The 18,785-nt window shown below is 36.2% G+C and overlaps 1 long non-coding RNA gene across 1 annotated transcript in view; it reads left to right on the top strand.

Moving 5' to 3' along the window:
* Positions 1-14,867, top strand: part of LOC126066335 (uncharacterized) — a 292,842-nt gene extending 277,975 nt beyond the window's left edge. The window contains exons 9-10 of the long non-coding RNA XR_007515062.1: positions 8,966-9,049; positions 13,249-14,867. This is a non-coding gene — a long non-coding RNA (uncharacterized LOC126066335). The remainder of the gene's footprint in view (positions 1-8,965; positions 9,050-13,248) is intronic.
* Positions 14,868-18,785: the final 3,918 nt, after the last annotated feature.

The raw sequence follows: 18,785 nt of genomic DNA, 5'->3' as shown, positions 1-18,785 counted from the left end.
TCCATTTCAGCTCACTATTGCCTAGCATATCAATCCTCACGTGTGCCATTTATTTTTGATGATTTCCAATTTTCCTGGAGTCATACTTCTTACCTTCCACGTTCTGGCTGTTAATGGATGTTTGCAGCTCTTTCTTCTCATATTGAGCTCTGCCACATCAGCAAATGATGATCTGGAAAGGTTTACCTCATTCACATCGTTAAGATCAACTTTAAGGAGGTAGCTCTTCCCCTGTCATGTTTTGAGTGCCTTCCAACCTCAGGAGCTCGTCTTCAAGCACTGTATCAGACAATGTTCTGGTATGGAGTATCTGATTAGAGTAGTCTAATCAGAATCATTAAATCTACCTTGTTGGTAGATGTAGCTACCACTCATATTTTCTGTCCCCGTGGGTTTATTGACAGGCATTTGAGCCACTTCCATATGTTCTAGTGTTGTGGATACTGGTGCAACTGCCTAAAAACAACGAAGTTGGTCTTTGCCACATTTGAATGTTGAGAGCCATTTGCATGAGGGGATGCTTCCTGGAGGAGTAGTTATGTGAAACTTTGGTGTCTTTTGGCTTCTGTACAGTGAGGTAAAGCTTGTAAATATGTTTACTACTTGTGTGTGTGTGTGTTTGTTACTGGAAAGCTACAATTACTGGCATTTGGGAATATTCAAGAAAATGAGTTATCTTGGGCATGAAAATTGTTTGTCATGTACTTCCAGACCATGAGACCAATATGTACCACATATGTGATGGTTTAATGGAACACGGAACCGATATGGCCCACTTGCATTAGTCACCTCCCTGATGACATCTTTTATAAAGTGCTCACCTCCCTGATAACATCTTTTATAAATGCTCACCTCTGTGCTAACATCTTTTAGAAAGTGCTTGCCTCTGTGATGACATCTTTTATAAAGCACTCGCCTCCCTGAAAACAGTGTGAGATGCACTTCATGGAACGTGGGAACAATACGGCCCACTTGCAGTTGGCACCCCATATTTTCAAATAATAAAAAACTCCCAACAAAAATGATTCAGCATCCATTCTATTAGTGAGAAAAAACTAACAAAGATGGCATCTCCAAAAATTTCCAAAAAAAAATCCTTTAAAGGGTTAAAGCAGCTGAGTGTAAGTTAGCTCAGCTTTTTAGTTTTCCCATATTTGTTTTTCTTTTTTTCCTTCCTTCAGTAATAGAATTAATAATAGCTTAGGGAAAAATAGATGGAGAGATAAGAGTACATCTGGGGTAAAATCACTTAATAAAATGTCAGTAGCAGCTAAGTGAAAAAGGTTATTCCACATTAACTTTTTGTGTCACTATGGGTGAAATGAAAATCAGATTATCTGTTTCATTCTGTGGTGGGAGTCTGTAAGTGCCAGATCTTTGGGGCTGCATAGAATATAAAATGCAATGTTTTCCAAAGGTCTACCCATAGAGATGGAACAGTGCCTTACTTTCAAGAGTAAGTTTTCTTTCATCCTCCTTTTGCTAAGTGTTTACTGTCACAGTGTGTCTCCTTTGAGAATATTTTGCAGGCAATCAAAGCACCCAAAACAATCTTGGGAATAATTTTCTACATTATTATGGAAGCCCTTCTTTTATTAAGTACTAAAAGAAACAGCTTCCCCAGTACATTCACTTACTTTTAAATCATTTCTTCTTTAACCAAAAAAAAATTTACTTTACAAAAAACAATAATTTTGATTAAAATAGTTCCAAAATGCTTGACAAGTCCTTTACTTTCTTATATGGCATAATCTAAATATAATGCAACTTTTATCTCTGGTATAAACAACTTATGCTTTTACTGCCATGATGTTCTAAGGCGTCCTTGAAGTGTGTTGGATTTACCTTGACCTTTAAAGAGGGTAAACACGCTATCTTTGCTGTCCTTGTTGCCTGTATTTCTGTCTTCTTTTAGTCGTTGGTTATTACGTTTATTCACGTATATATTTTTTTCTTCTTCTTTGTGTCTAAACAACTGTTGTACTCTTAGAAGGACTGAAGGTTGGTGGGGAGAAAAAAAAAAAAAAAAACTAGCCAAAATTTGTTAAATCAGTTCTTGAATTTCACATACCATTCTAAGTCTATGGGCTCAGGACTTCCAGTGTATTTACCCAAAGGTGCCCTGGAAAAAAATGGTGGGTGATGATTGTGGTGGTGCTGGTGGAGGTGATGATGTTTATGGTCAAAAATGGTTTGGGAAATGTTCTCTACTGTGTACCCATTTTGGCAAATTTAGGCCTTATTATTGTATATAATAAAAACCCTTTGCCGCTAGATTCTGACTCATAGCCACCCTATAGGACAGAGTAGAACTGCCCCATGGGGTTTCCAAGGAGCGGCTGGTGGATTGGAACTACCAGCCTTTTGGTTACCAGCTGAGCTCTTAACCACTGCACCATCAGGGCTCCATATATATAATAGTAGTATATTATATGTTATACCCACCCCAGTGCTGTCAAGTCGATTTTAACTCATAGCGACCCTATAGGACAGAGTAGAACTGCCCCATAGAGTTTCTAAGGAGTGCCTGGCAGATTCGAACTGCTGACCCTTTGGTTAGCAGCTATAGCACTTAACCACTATGCCACCTATAACAACAACAAAAAACCCTGTTACCATTGCATCGATTCCAGCTCATAGCGACCCTATAGGACAGAGTAGAGCTGTCCCATGGGGTTTCCAAGGAGCAGCTGGTGGATTGGGACTACCAACCCTTTGGTTAGCAGCTGAGCTCTTAAACACTGCACCACCAGGGCTCCATATATATAATAGTAGTATATTATATGCTATAATAACAACAAAAAACCATGTTACCATTGCATCTATTCCAGCCCATAGCAACACTATCGGACAGAGTAGAACTGCCCCGTAGGGTTTCCGAGGAGCATCTGGTGGATTTGAGCTGCCGACCTTTTGATTAGCAGCCCTAGCTCTTAACCACTGTGCCACTAAGGATTCTATATGGAAACTTGTTAAATATATATATTCAACATATATATATACTGAAAACTTGCACTCTCTGTATATGAATATACACATTTATATATATTATTACTAAACAAAATTACTAAGTATATAGTAAATATATATTTTATAATATATGTCCTATATAGGGCTGCTGTGAGTCAGAATCAACTCGCCAGCAACGAGTTTGTCTTTTTTATATATGTAGTATATAGTATATATGTTATATGTATATGCTATATAGTCTATAGTATATATATATGTATATGTATATATTTAAAAATATATATATATATATATGTAGCAGTATTATATATACTTATAATACGTTGTTGTTCTTGTTAGGTGCTGTCAAGTCAGTTCTGACTCTTAGCAACCCTATAGGACAGAGTAGAAATGCCCCATAGGGTTTCCAAGGGGTGGCTGATGGATTTGAACTGCCAACCTTTTGTTAGCAGCCCTAGCTCTTAACCACTATGCCACCAGGGTTCCATACTTATAATGTAGTAGTATTACATATATATATATATATATATATATATATATATATATATATATAGTGTATTTAGTACTATACATACGTATATGTGTATATGTAATATATGTATAATAATATATGTGTGTATATATGTGGATGTATAATATAACCCAACCCAGTGTATATATATGTTGAATATATGTATTCAACAAGTTTCCTGTGCATATATATGTATATATACAAACATATTTATATATTAATCAAGTTTCTTGTATGTGTACTATATATATATATTTTTTTTTTTTTAGTTTTTTTATACACACACACACACACACACACACACACACAAACATACAGGAAACTTGACGAATACATACATATATATAAAAAAACCCAAAAACCCAGTGTCGTCAAGTTGATTCTGACTCATAGCGACCCTATAGAACTAGCCCACAGAGTTTCCAAGGAGCACCTGGTGGATTCGAACTGCCGACCCTTTGGTTAGCAGCCTTAGCACTTAACCACTACACCACCAGGATTTCCTACATATATATTTATATACATACAAATGCTATTTTATATGTATATATATATACACACACACATATACCAGTTCCTGTCAAATCAGTTCTGACTCATAGCGATCCCATGAGTACACAGTAGAACTGCTCCATAAAGTTTTTAAGTATGTTGTCTTTTGGAAGCAGATTGCAGGCCTTTGTTCTGAGGTGCCTCTGGATGTGTTTGAACCATCAACCTTCTGGTTAGTAGTAGAGTTCTTAACCATTTGCTCTTTCTCTCTCTCTCTCTCTCTCTCTCTCTGTGTGTGTAAAAAACCCAAACCCATTGCCGTTGAGTCGATTCTGACTCATAGCGACCCTATAGGACAGAGTAGAACTGCCCATAGAGTTCCCAACGGGCGCCTAGTGGATTCGAACTGCCAACCTTTTGGTTAGCAGTCATAGTGCTTAACCACTACGCAACCAGGGTTTCCATGGAGAGAGAGAGAGATATATATATATATATATATACATATATATATATATATATACATACTCATGTATATATTTATACAGTGAAATCTGTGGAAGCTAGAACTCGATGCGACTGCCTTGTTCTTCTGGATCATACATGTTTTCCACCTTTGACAGGGTGCAGTCTTACCAGTTTTCTGTCATTCATTTTTGGAAAATATTTGGGTTTTCCTTCCTTGACAGACTGGTTTCCACCTTTCACAGGTTCTGGCTTTCACAGATTTTATATATATATATATATATATATATATATATATATATATATATATATATATATATATAATTTTCCCCCAAAGAAACTTGTTTAAACTATATCACTTGACACCAGAACCCTTTCCTTAGTGCCATCTATTAATACCTCAAGTATCTCAGGTTCAGTAAAAATCACTTAGAGGAACACTACCTTAGGGAAAAAAGTCTTTTCCTCGCTAGAGCAATTTCGTCCAAGCCTAGAGCTGAGGCATTCTTTGTGGGTCTACAGCTCTGTGGCATTCTTTTGGATATTTGAGGTTATCAAAAGCAGGACTATCAGAGACATGGGGAGTTGTTTTAATTTGTTTTTCACAATAATTAATCATTCTAAAGTACTCTTTATTTCGATAGGCATTTGTTTGTTGTTTGTGTTTTATGAATATTTTCTTGTCATAATCGAGGTGCTCAGACAGATTAAATAAACCTCTCTCTGGAAAATGCCATATAAAATTGAAATCAAAGACAAACACACCGTATTATAGTTGGCCTAGTATTTTATTTTCCTGTCTGTACGTTCAGTCCCTCACATTTCCCAAAGTGTTTTTTTTTTTTTTTTTGCCTGTAAGGCTGCTTTTGAGTTTGGGCCAATGCTTAATTATATGGCATCATGTTTTATAGGTAATTATTTATTTTAATTCAGAAATGGAACAGGACTGCTCAAGTAGCATTGCTGCCAGTCTTGTGAGAATTGAGAACAATTCACTCATGCATTTAGTCAATCAGTCTGCAAATACTGATAGAACACCTTCCATGTGCCCACTACTGTCCTAGGTGTTGGTGATACAGCAGGTAACAAAAGACACAAAGGCCCCAGCTCTAGAGGAGTGCATTCAAGTATGAAGAGACCAACAACAAACAGAACTAATTGTCACAAGCCCATATGTGTAAAGTAGAGGAGGCGGGGGCGGGGGTGAGTAGAAGAGTATAAGGTCGGAGAAATGCAGGGGTTGATTACTGGGCACATTATGGAGGACTTTCAGACCATTGTAAGAATTTCAGCTTCTACTGTGAGTGGGCTGGAAAGCCACTGAAGATATCTGAACAGAGAAATGACGCGATCTGGCTTACATTTTAATAGGAACACGATGACCATTGGGTTGTCACAAACCAATCCCGTACACCAGACCTCATAAAGATGTTTTGAAACAGATTGATACATTTTTTTCATGGACAGGGACTATTACTGTGGAGGAGCTTATAGGAATAAATTGGACTCTTCCAACATAGAGAAAAATGATCTAGGAATAACAAAGGAGTCACTATGGTGGGCATTTGTTTTTAGAAAGTCTGAGCTGAGAGCTGAATTTCGATTCTTTTCCTTATCTCTCTGCCAAGAAGGTCCTGCTAAGGTTGATAAGTGTCGCTGTCAGTTTTGCACTCATCATTTGTACTCTGGCATTTGATTGCCACCAGATTAAAAAATTCTTCTCATGACAAGTATTATGTTATTGTTTGATTATGCCATAATTAAGCTGACTTTTGAGAACTGGTAAATAAAGGGATAAATCAAGGATTTATACTGTCTTCCTTAAACTAACTGTACCTCAGGATAACTGAGTAGTTGATGAAAAGAATGTTCTTTTTATAGAAATACATCAATTACTAAAGAGGAACAGGAGTCATAATATGCCATTCATTAATGAACCTGCTTATAAAATTTTCCCTACTCAGTTATCCACTTGAGCAGATGCCTGTTCTTATTATACCCCATCTTGTTAACATCTTTTCTGATCAGTATATCCCACTTTTATGGATTGAATTGTGTCCCCCAAAATATGTGTTGCAAATTCTAAATCACTCTACCTGTGGATGTAATCCCATTTGGGAATAAGATTTACTTTATATTAATGAGACCGTATCAGTGTATGGTGTGATTTAAGCCAATTTGAGATATAAAAAGAGTGGATTAGGCACAGAGAAGGAAGCACAAGAAATATACACACCACATGAAGATTGCCAAAGAACCCAGAAACAGAAGCTGAAAAGAGACAAGGACTTTCTGTCAGAGCCAACAGAGAAAGAAAGCCTTGCCCTAGAGCCAGCACTCTGAATTTAGACTTCTAGCTTCCTAAACTGTGAGAAAATAAACTTCTGTTTGCTAAAGCCACCCATTTGTGGTATTTCTGTTATAGCAGCACTAGATAACTAAGACGCCCATATTGTTACATATGAACACAATGTGTTGCATACAGATCATTTCAAAATGAAAATAGTAATCATTTGAGGGATATGGGATTGTATGAAGTCCACAAAAGCAATGCTGGAGAACTACTTGAACCAAAATCATTAGAAAATGAATGTCTGGCACAGTTATACCAGTGATCATTTGAAGAAAAGTCTTCATGGATGATCATAGATAGTGCTTCAAAAGTAAAGGTTCTGAAAGTCAATAATAATTAACAATTATTTAATGAATACCATCTGCCAAGTATTGTTCTAGGTGCTTTCCATATAGTCTCAGTTGGATATTGGTTAAGCTGAGTATGGCCAAGGGCCAAAATAACAGGGGCCTAGGTAGGTAGGCTATGAGTTTATTTTTTCTTGATTTTAAAAGCCTGAAGTGATATAGTGGCTCTGCTCAGCAAAATTCTCAGTTCCTCAGGCTCTTTCCTTGCTGTTGCTGTTTCCCTAGGGTCCCCTTCATTGGCACAATCCAAGAAATATCCCTCCCTGTGTGCATTTCTGCTAGTCACAAAGGCACTTGTCTTCCCTGTAAGGGCACAGACTGGAAGTTATATGCATCACTTTTGTTCATATACTGTTGTCAGTACTTAATCACTTGGCCACATCTAGCTGCAAGGGAGGTGGCAAAACATAGTATTTATTCTTGGTTTCCACGTGCTCAGGGAGCTACTAGCAGGCACTGTCTTTCAGGGGTTATTTTATTTTATTCCCACGACAATCTTATGAGGTTGATGCCATTATGTCCGTGTGTTATTGATGACACATCGTAGGCATAGAAAGGTTTGGTGGTTTTCCTAAAGTCGGGGAATCCTTAAATGTTTTTTCAAATATGATCTTTGTTGTGATCTTGCTTTGAACATCAGAAGGAATGTCAGTGTTGCCCAGACTTTCTGTGTGAAGGACGAAGTTTTCTTTGTGGGGAGGTCTGTTTTTCTCAGTCCATTATAAATTGTATCTTTTGTTTAATGCAAGAAAAAAATGTTACAGTGATTGCTATAAAACTTTTTAAACATTTTTTTTTTTTTTTTTTTTACTCTCAATTCTGTACATATTTGGTTGTGGATCAGACCAGTGGACTGGCCTGAGGTCGCAATTTGAGCAACCTTGAATTAGATGGTACCGTTTTAGCGATCAGTTTTATTGAAAGGAGCCCTTGTGGCGCAGTAGTTAAGAGCTCAGGCTGCTGACCAAAACCTTGGAAACCCTGTGAGGCAGTTCCATGTACATTCACAAGTATACTTGAAACTTTTGGCAGTTGTTAGCACAATGGCATGCTTTCATTTTCAAAAAGCCTTTGATTATACTTAATGATAAAAAACACATGTCAACAAATCTATCAAACAGACCTAGGAACAACTTAAGAAACAAATTGCTGGAGGCAGAGCAGATATAGCCATCACCTAGGCTGGTTACAGTTATTTCATATCATGTGTAAGTTCTGCTCAATTGGTCATGAATTCCTAGAATATAATGTTGAGACAGATTTTTCATCCAAAGGATTCAGCAGGGAAAGCTTGTCATGCTTGATTAATGATGTCTAGAAGAGGAGCAGGTGGGGTGGCACACACATGCCATGTATTCTCCTCCATTAACTATTATAATAGGGTCTGAGCTTCCAGCAGTGAAGGGAAAGCATTAAACATAGTGGGTACATTCACTGTATAATGAAAAAGATTCACATTTGTAGAAGGTCAACTTTTTCTTATTTTAAACTTAAAGTGATTTTATATTTTTCTAGATGGAAGAGACATTGAAACATATGAGTGATATCCTTAGCAATGATTTTTCAGTAGTTGTACACACCGCTATACATCACTTAAAAAAGAAAATCGACCCTTGATAAACCAAGAGCATATAAGAAAAAAAAAAAGGGTTTATTTTTGTGAGAATTTCCACAAATATTTCATTGTACTTATAAATAATAACACAGATGGGTAGAGTAAATGTGTGGAAAGTTAAATGATTAATGTGTTATACCTTCTTTTCTCTCTGTGAAAAGTTATAGGTATATATCTTTATTTTTCTTTTTTTCATTTGTCTTTCCTGAGCAAAGAGATGACATGACATTGTACTGAAGAAGGAAGTCAGTAATGAAGTATGAATTGGGCATGTTGGCGAGATTAGACTACCTTGAAAGGTGATTTTTAAAAACTTCCAAACTATAACTAATGTGGTAACAGTGGTTTTGGCATCCTGTTACTATGGCAAAAGAAGTTTGAAGATGGTTTTTAACACTTCCCAAGGAATTAGATATACTTTTGTATTCTGGATGCCCTGTCACTTTCTTTTTTGACTACTTTTCCACTCTCTGCCACCTCTTCTCTTCCTCCAGATACCATATTTCTTTGTCCCGTGTCCAAAGTTTTCTACTACTTCCCCCAATCTTACCCTTCTAAGGAAGCATAGTTTTTGAATTTAACAGCAACAGATTTAAATATCATCTCTAATCTTGTCATTTTTCAGTTGACAAAACTGACTCTAAGCAGTTAACTGCGTATAGTATTACTGATTAGTTATTGGTTCTAACTCAGTTTAGTACTTTCTCTAATGATACATTGCCTCAAGTTCAAAATAATCTCTTCTTTCTTGGTTTTCTCCAGTCAAAATTAAAAATCCATCAGGGATGTTCATTAAATAAGTAATACTATATTATGACTAACTCTCCTGGGGGTAAATGCATTTTAAACTAGTTTAAGCTGCTAATAAATAGACTTCCACTTCTGATCAAGATAGAATAACAGGAACTGTATTAGGGTCTTGCCTGAAATACACCCTCTGAAAAAAAAAAAAAAAAGGTAAAATAGATGAAATAATGATTTTCAAGAAATGGACGTCAGGCTACAAAAGACAGTGACCTGAGAGAAAACAAATGAGGTATGCTTACGATTGCCCCAGCTTACAGCCTTAAGAGAGTTGCCAGGCCATTTCATAGGGAGAGTGAACCCAAGCAGAGTCAGGCAGGCCACTGGGTAGAGACAACAGAGCTGAGTCCAGGAAAACTGAGCTCTGAAGTTCCCAGCACGGAGTACCAGAAAGGAGAGAACTGCACAGAGAGATCTGCAGAAAATTCTCCTCTAGTCAAAGTACTGTTCATCAAGGCTGAGAAAAGAACTATCAGAAAAGATTAAAGGGAACAGTGCCTGAGGCTCACAGACAAAAGTGCATGTTCCTATCAGCCAGACTGAGAAAGTTCTACTATGTCTTATAGGGTCACTATGAGTCAGAATCGACTCAATGGCAACAGGTTTTAACTGATGGGTAGACTACTCAGAACCCATTGCCAACTCATAATGACCCTATAAGGCAACATAGAACTGCCCCATAGGGCTTCCAAGACTGTAATCTTTATAGAAGTAGACTGGTAAGCCACATCTTTCTTCCACAGAGCAGCTGGTGAATTTGAACCACTGACCTTTTGGTTAGCAGCCCAGTGCTTAACCATGGTGCCACCAGGGGTCCTTACACCATGCAGTACAACAAAACAACAACCCATTGCTGTCAAGTCAGTCCCAACTCATAGTGACCCTATAGGACAGAAGTGCCTCAGGGGGTTTCCAAGGAGTGACTGGTGGATTCAACCTGCTGACATTTTGGTTAGCAGCCGTAGCTCTTAACCACTGTGCCACCAGGGCACAGTACACAGTAATGGGGAGTAATTAGCACTAGATTGAGCAGTGCTCTGAACCCATTTAATAAATCATAACAACAAGTCCCAAAAGGATCAAACTGCCCCCAAGTAACTTAACTGCATAATAAATATTAAGAGTATATTAACTGTAGAATAAATGTTAAGAGTATTTATAGGAATACAGAGTAATCTAGCACCCAACAAGATAAACTCACAATGTCTAGCATTCAAAGATTACCAGGTATTTAAAAAAGCAGGAAAAACAACCTTAAGATGCATAATCCATCAATTGAAACTGACCCAGAAATGACTCACGGGTATTAGAATTAACAGACAAAGACATTAAGACAATTATTATGACTGAATTTCATGTATTTGAAATGTTAAGTAGGGACCTAGAAGATATAAAAAAAGGACCCACATAGGATTTCTAGAGCTGAAAACTACCATGACTAAAATGAAATATAAACTGGATAGGATTAATGACAGGTTAGATAAAGAAGAGAAAAAGATTAGTGAATTTGAAGACATAACAATAAAGACTATCCAAAGTTAAGTACACAGAGAAAAAAGAATCAAAAAAAAAAAAAAATCAGTGACTTGGAAGACAACCCCAAGTGATCTAATATACGTGTAATTTAAACCCTCAGAGGAAAGGAGGGATGGAGACAGAAAAAATATTTGAAGAAATAATGCCTGAAAATTTCCCAGAAAATTTTCATGAAAACTATGAACTGACAGATCCAAAGGGAAAAAACAAAACCAAAAAACATGTTGAGCCACATCGTAATCTAATTGCTTAGCACCAGTGATAAAGATAAAATCTTAAAAGTAGCTGGAGAAAAGGATGTGTCATGTGTTATATTCAGAAGAACAAAGATAACAGCAAATTTCTTGACAGAAATAATGCAAGTGAGAAGATAGCAGTATCTTCAAGGTATTTAAAGGAATAAAAAAATAAACTTGTTAACCTAGAATTCTGTATCCAGCAAAAATATCTTTCAAAATCAAAAGTAAAATAAAGATGTTTTAAATATATAAAAGCTGAAAAAAATTATCACCAGTAGACCCAATTAAAAGAAATGTTGATGGAAGTCCTACAGGTCAGAAGAAAATGGTACAAGATAGGAATATGGATCTACACAAAGGAATGAAGACCAAAGGGAATCTAACTAAATGGTTAAAAATACAAGATTTTTTCTTATTATTTTATGAGAATGGCATAATAACGCTTGAAGGTAGACTATGGTAAGTAAGCAATGTATATTAGAGACAAGAAGCCATCACAAAAATAGCAGAGTTATAGCTAATAAGCCAACAAAGAAAATGGAATAATAATAAAAATACTCCATGCAAAAGAAGTCAGCAAAAGAAAAAGGGAACAAAGATGAGATAGATAAATACAAGTGAAATAGCAAGATGATAGACTTAAACCTAAAGATATCAACACTCATGTTAAATGTAAATGGTCAGAATACCCTAATTAAAAGGCAGAAATGATCAGATTGGATAAAAATAAAGTCTCTACTACGTGATGCCTAAAATAAGTGCACTTTAAATACAAAGACACACACAGGTTAAATATAAGACTGGAAAAAGATACACTGGGAAAAGCTTATCCCAGGAATGTAAGTTTGGTTTAACATTCAGAACTCACTGTATTAACAAATTAAAAATTAAGAAGCATAAAGAAAAGAAGCATAGGATCATCTAAATAGATGCACAAGAAGAATTTGACAAAATCTAGCATTACTTTCTGATAAAAACTCTGAGCAAAGTAGTAATAGAAAGGAAATTCCTCAGTCTGATAAAGGGTGTCTACAAAAAACCCTACAGCTAACATCATGCTTAGAGATGAAAGACCAAATACTTTTTCCAAAAGATAAGGAACAAGAAGAGGTCCACTTTCACCATTTCTATTCAACATTGTATAGAAGTCCTGTTGTTGTTAGGTGCCGTGGAGTCAGTTCTGACTAATAGTGACCCTATGCACAACAGAACGAAACACTGCCCGGTCCTGCGCCATCAATCCTTGTTGCGCTTGAGCTCATTGTTGCAGCCACTGTGTCAACCCACCTTGTTGAGGGTCTTCCTCTTTTCCGCTGACCCTGTACTTTGCAAAGCATGATGTCCTTCTCCAGGGACTGATCCCTCCTGACAACATGTCCAAAGTATATGAGACTAATTTACATATGTGCAATTGATTATATGTCAATTATATACCTAAATAAAGCTGTTTAAAGTGCTAAATTTGAAGGTATCCTCTCAAACATATAATTTTAGCTATAAGTAAAATGTGTACAAATGCATTATCAGTCCTGCTTAGTACCAAGCACCTACACTCTCAGCTGACTCTATTTTTATCTTTGGAAGTGGCCCTGTAATACCATAAAACCTGTTGCCTGCCATTCTCTACTTATGTTGTTATTGATTGTTGTCTTAGCTTCTTAGTGCTGCTGTAACAGAAATACCACAAGTGGATAGCTTTAATGAACAGCCAACCTTGATGTGACCTCATTAACGTAACAAAGGAAGTCCTGTTCCCTAATAGGATTATCTCCACAGGTATAGGATTTAGGCTTTAAACACATATTTTTTGGGGATACGATTCAATAGATAACAATTGGGAAGAAAATATGGTTGTTATAGAAAATCTTTTGTATTTGAAATACAAAATCTGGGGATAGGATAAGTCTCGTTAAAAGCAGAAGCAGAGTATACTGCATGATTTTCCCCCTTGGATCCCTCCTCAGCTGCTGCCATGGAGAGAGGGTGAGTGTGGGAAGGGTCAAGGGGAAGATGCAGCAGTTGGAGACCGTGGTCCCCAACCTTTGTTCATGCTTCATTCAAAATAGTAGTATTTTATCTGTTCCAACATTTTGGTTTTGTACAAGTTTTCTCTTGACAACTTTCTTTCTTTGTAAATCACTGGAGTGATGGAAAGGGCTTGTGCTTAGAGCAAAAAGGCATGAATTTTCATGTTTCTCACCCATTTTCTAGATGTCATACATGTTAGTAATGTTGATAAGCTAGGTTAAGTGCAATCCTCTGCTGTTAGAGCTGAGAATTACTGTTTCAACATGATTGTTTCCATTTTTATCAATTGAGGACCTACCTTTCAAGATTCTTTTTAGCAGTAAGGAGATAATTTCTATAAAACACTGGTGTCATGGATTGAATTGTGTCCCCCCAAAATATAAGTCAACTTGGTTGGGCCATGATTCCTAGAATTGTGTGGTTGTCCTCCATTTTGCGATTGATATAATTTTCCTATTGTTATAAATCCTAGTCTCTGCCTGTGGTTAATGAGGCAAGATAGGATTATGTTGAAGAGGATTAGAGTGGGATGTCATACCCTTGCTCAGGTCACGTCCCTGATCCAATGTAAGGGGACTTTCCCTGTGGTGTAGCCTGCACCATCTTTTATCTTACAAGTGGTAAAAGGAAGGGAAAGCAAGCAGAGATTTGAGGGGCCCTCATACCACGAAGAAAGCAGCTTCATGAGCAGAGTGTGTCCTTGACCTGGGGCTCCTGCATGGAGAAACTCCTAATTCAGGGGAAGGTTGATGACAAGGACCTTCCTCCAGAGCCCAAAAGGAAAGCCTTCCCCTGGAGCTGACACCCTGAATTTGGATTTCTAGCCTACTTTTACCATGAGGAAATAAATTTCTCTTTAGTAAAGCCATCCACTTGTGGTATTTGTGTTAAAGCATCACTAGATAACCAAGACAACTAGTGAAGTGAATGTCATGTTTTTAGCACTCAGAAATGGTAATTACCGTAATTGTGAAATAAACATATGAATCTATGCTTGTATATATAGAAAGTGTTTTTTAAATCATCGATGTCTTGGCTATAAGAGCAAGGACTTATTTCCCCTATAATTTAAAATGTAGTAAAATGTAATAGGAAATTATAAAGACATCATAGAAAATGTTACTCAGGTTACAATGCATGTCTATTTTTAACAAGTTAAATTTGGATGGGAATGGCAAAGCTTGACTGTCATTTGCACAGCTCTTCACTCAGATGAAGAGGAATAATAGCCCTCAATGCTCTAGAGCTCTTAAATTAAGGGAGAGACCCAATGAAGGGCAGAAGGTATGTTGAAGATACATAAGGGCAGTGATGCCAAGGGAGAACAATTTGCACAGCCTTCAATTCCCCTTATGTTTTACCTCAATTCCAGAGGAGAAATGAGAATTTGCTCAGTTGTGTTTTAAGCTGTGGTCATAGAAAAAGTTGGTTTTGTTTCTTTCCCTAGTGAGAAATTTAAGAAGTCTGATATTCAAGCACACTTGTGAAGCACAAATAGTTTTATTTATTAATGGCCACTAATGGTCTGTAATCATCACAGCTGATTAAGTAAATAAGCAAATCATTTATTAGAAGTGTTTGCATAATGGAATTCACAAACTTCTTAATTGTTTTGCCTTGATATAGATTTAGCTATATCTGATCTTGAATTAAGGAACAAAGCTTCAAAAGAATACTATTTGAAGGAGCAGGAATGTATCTCTTAATTATAAAATATCATGATACTCTTTAAAATTCTATATGTTACTCATAATTTCTAAGCTCAATGATCTGTGCTGTTATGTTAATTAACTCTCAAAATTCTAATAGCCGAGCAGATCACTTGATTTCACTTGCCTACACTACTTTATGTTAATTAATGAAAACCATAAATTCAGAGCCCTTGCAAATTGTGCTGCTTCACTGGATTTAGTGGTCTTGTAACTCCTACTCTTAATTAAATAATGAGCCTCCATGAAGAGCACATTTCTAGCTGTGAGTTATAGTAGATTGTAGTTCTGGCTGAGATTCCTAATAGCCAGTCAGGCCAATGAATGTTTGTCTTTTCTAAAATATAAATAAATTTATTATTCAGCCTTTGAAGCCTGATATGATGGGAGCCATGCTATAGGGAAACTCATCTTTGTTACCAGGATTAGATTTTCATTTGTTCTTTCCTGTTGCACCCAGCTGTATTGAAAGGGGTGAATTCTCTTATTTTCTTGTGATGAATGCAATCCACACATGCATAGAGAATGTTAAGGTCCCAGTAATAATGTGCCCTTTTCCTTCCTGGGAGGCCACTCTCGCTGCCATTCATTCAGAATTCAACAAATATGGATTGAGTGTCTTCTGAGTTCCCAGGGGACACAGCAGTGAACAAGGGGGTTCCTTTGAGAAAACAGTTAAGTCTCCATTCACATCAGTTTCTGAATCCTGAATTATTTCAATATATAGTACCTGCACAGTATTTTGAGACTTTCCTACCAAAAAAAAGGACATTCTCCTATTTAAAAAACACATTATTTGCAATAAGTTGCTGTAGTAAAAATACTTGATAGAAGTATAATAATTTAAGCTGAAATTTTTAATATTAGTAACCAGACTTGGTTTTAACTCGTGTGTGTGGCATCAATCCATCTTCCCCATCTCCCTATCCTTAAAAAACTTCCTGATCAAAACAACCCAAAATAAGGGAGATAGTGAATTACTGTACTTGGAAGCAAGAAATTCATTTGGCTTAATCATTTAAGAACTACATTTCAAATTGGTGGGTTATCCAATCTCCTTTTTACCTTCTTCTTGATCCCTGCCTTCAGCCATTTAGTCTCTTTGTGGAAAAGAAAGTGAAATAGTCAATTTTATTACTTGACCCATTTAAGAAAATATATTGGTTAATCATCATTCAAAATTATATGCAATCAAATATTGATTAAAAGGGACTCAAAATTATGTATAATAAACTCAATTATTACAATATTTCACTGACTTTAAGACAGTGTTATTGAAAATATGGTTTGTGAACTGTTACAACCCAAGTTAAAAGAATCAGATAGGATACATTTAGAAGTGCCAGTAGCAATTTGCTGTCCTCAGACATCACATGCGTGATCAGTAGGCTCTCATTAAGCAGGGTAGAGCTACAAAAGAATTGAGGACAAACAAACATTAGTCCTTCACCACAGAGAGTTTGAGAAGTACTGATATAAGATGTTTTTGATCGTTAGCGGTACCATCAATTTTAAGATGCATCCCAATTTTAGAGATGTTAAAATATGAGAAATTATTAACTTAGAATTGTTGCTATGGTAATTTTCCATTATTAACTTATTCCTTTATTTCTTCCTGGAGCCCCAGTGGCACAGTGGTTAAAAGCCCTGCTAACCAAAAGTCAGCAGTTTGAATCCACCAGCCAGCCACTCCTCGGAAACTCTATGGGGCAGTGGGCAGTTCTACTCTGTCCTATAGGGTTGCTATGAATCGAAGTCAACTCAGATGCAAAGGATTTTGGTTATTTCTCATAGGAAGTTTCCTATTTTATAGGTCGTGGAGATATTCTGAGGGTTATTATCTCATATTTCTCATAGTAATTTCAACCCTTGTGTGGTGTAGTGGAAAGTGGATTGGCTTTGACTTCTGACAGATTGCCTTTTACTTGGTTTGTAATCTTGGACAAAGCTCACAGTTGTTAATAGTGAAGAGGAATAGCAGATCTATCTCAGGGTTGTCCAAACTGCTTTCTTATCTTACTTTGACTAATAGAATGGGGCACTTTCAACATGTTTCTTTTTGTTTATGATAAAATATAAATCAAATATGTCTACACATACACATATATATTTTATAATACCTTAATAGAGTATAAGTTAATAGTTTCAAAATTTACCTCATTATGAAGCTTTGACATTTTAAATATTCTAGAAAAATTAAAATGTACTCATATGAATGTTATAAGTCAGATTTACAAAATGAGGTCAAGAAATACTGCTTACATTTTTGACTCTTCTGACTCCCATTGAATAACATAGATCACTGAATAAATACTGGAAATAAAGTTTGCATATTCCTTTTACTTTAATTAGTTTTTTTTAATATTCATCTACCAAAATATTTGATGTACGTCTTCTACACAAATATTTTGTAACCCAATATTTTAATGTATTTGGAATAATTACATAACCCTGAGTTCTCTTATCATTTTTCTTAATTTAAAAGTTAATGGAGTTGTATTTAAAAGGCTTTAACACAACTTAGCTAATGAAGATTTCTTCGGATTGTGAATTCTTCAAGAAAATATAGCTCTCACAAAGTAGTATTGACTAAATAGCCTTGCCCTTAGAAACCTTCAATATCGCAACTTGAGGCTTGAATTTTTTACTTCAGGTCTTTCAGTTTGAGAAATGTTGAGTGAGGGGCTGGGAAAGCTGGTAACAGGGAACCCAAGGTTGAGAAGCGGAGCGTGTTGACATGTCATGGGGTTGGCAACCAATGTCACAAAACATTATATGTATTGATTGTTAATTGTTTAATGAGAAATTAATTTGCTCTGTAAACTTTCATTTAGGTAGAATAAAAAAATGTTAAAAAAAATCAAATGACCCATTGCATTGGACAAATCTGCTATAAAAGACCTCTTTAAAGTGTTAAAAAGCAAAGATATCACTTTAAGGACTAAGGTGCAGCTGACTCAAGCCATGGTACTTTCAATCACCTCGTATGCATGCAAAAACTGGACAATGAATAAGGAAGACCGAAGAAGAATTGATGCCTTTGAGTTACAGCATTGGTGAAGACTGTTGATTATACCATAGACTGCCAGAAGAATGAACAAGTCTATCTTGGAAGAAATACCGCGAGAGTGCTTGTTGAAAATGAGGATGGTGAGATTTCATCTCACATAATTTGGACATGGACATGTTATCAGGAAAGACCAGTCCCTGGAGAAGAACTTCATGCTTTGTGAAGTAGAGTGTCAATGAAAAAGAGGAAGACCCTTGAGGAGATGAATTGACTCAATGGTGCAACAATGGGCTCAAACACAGTAAGGGTTGTGAGGATGGCACAGGACTGGGCAGTGTTGCCTTCCATTGTACATAGAGTTGCTGTGAACGGGAACTGACTCACCATCACCTAACAACAATAATAAATGGCCTTGACCCCAGCTCTTAGGTAAATAAATTCATGCTCTTGCTTGATCAACGAAGTTGTGTACTAACATCTAAATTTGCTAAATGAACTAGATTTTTATTTTTTACTTACTTTATGCTTGACATCTATTAATATTTGATATCTTAACAATAATATTAGAATAATACCCCTTAATTATCATAGGTTGTTAAGAAACTTGGACTTATATTTAGAATTGAACCAAATTATAATGAAAAATAGACTTTCTCATTTTATCTTTACTCAAATAATTATATTAAAATAACCAATTGCCCTGTGGTGA

The sequence above is a fragment of the Elephas maximus genome, chromosome 23 (genome assembly GCF_024166365.1).
Source record: "Elephas maximus indicus isolate mEleMax1 chromosome 23, mEleMax1 primary haplotype, whole genome shotgun sequence".
In the NCBI taxonomy this organism is placed as follows: Eukaryota; Metazoa; Chordata; class Mammalia; order Proboscidea; family Elephantidae; genus Elephas; species Elephas maximus.
This window is presented reverse-complemented; position numbering and strand designations above follow the sequence as displayed.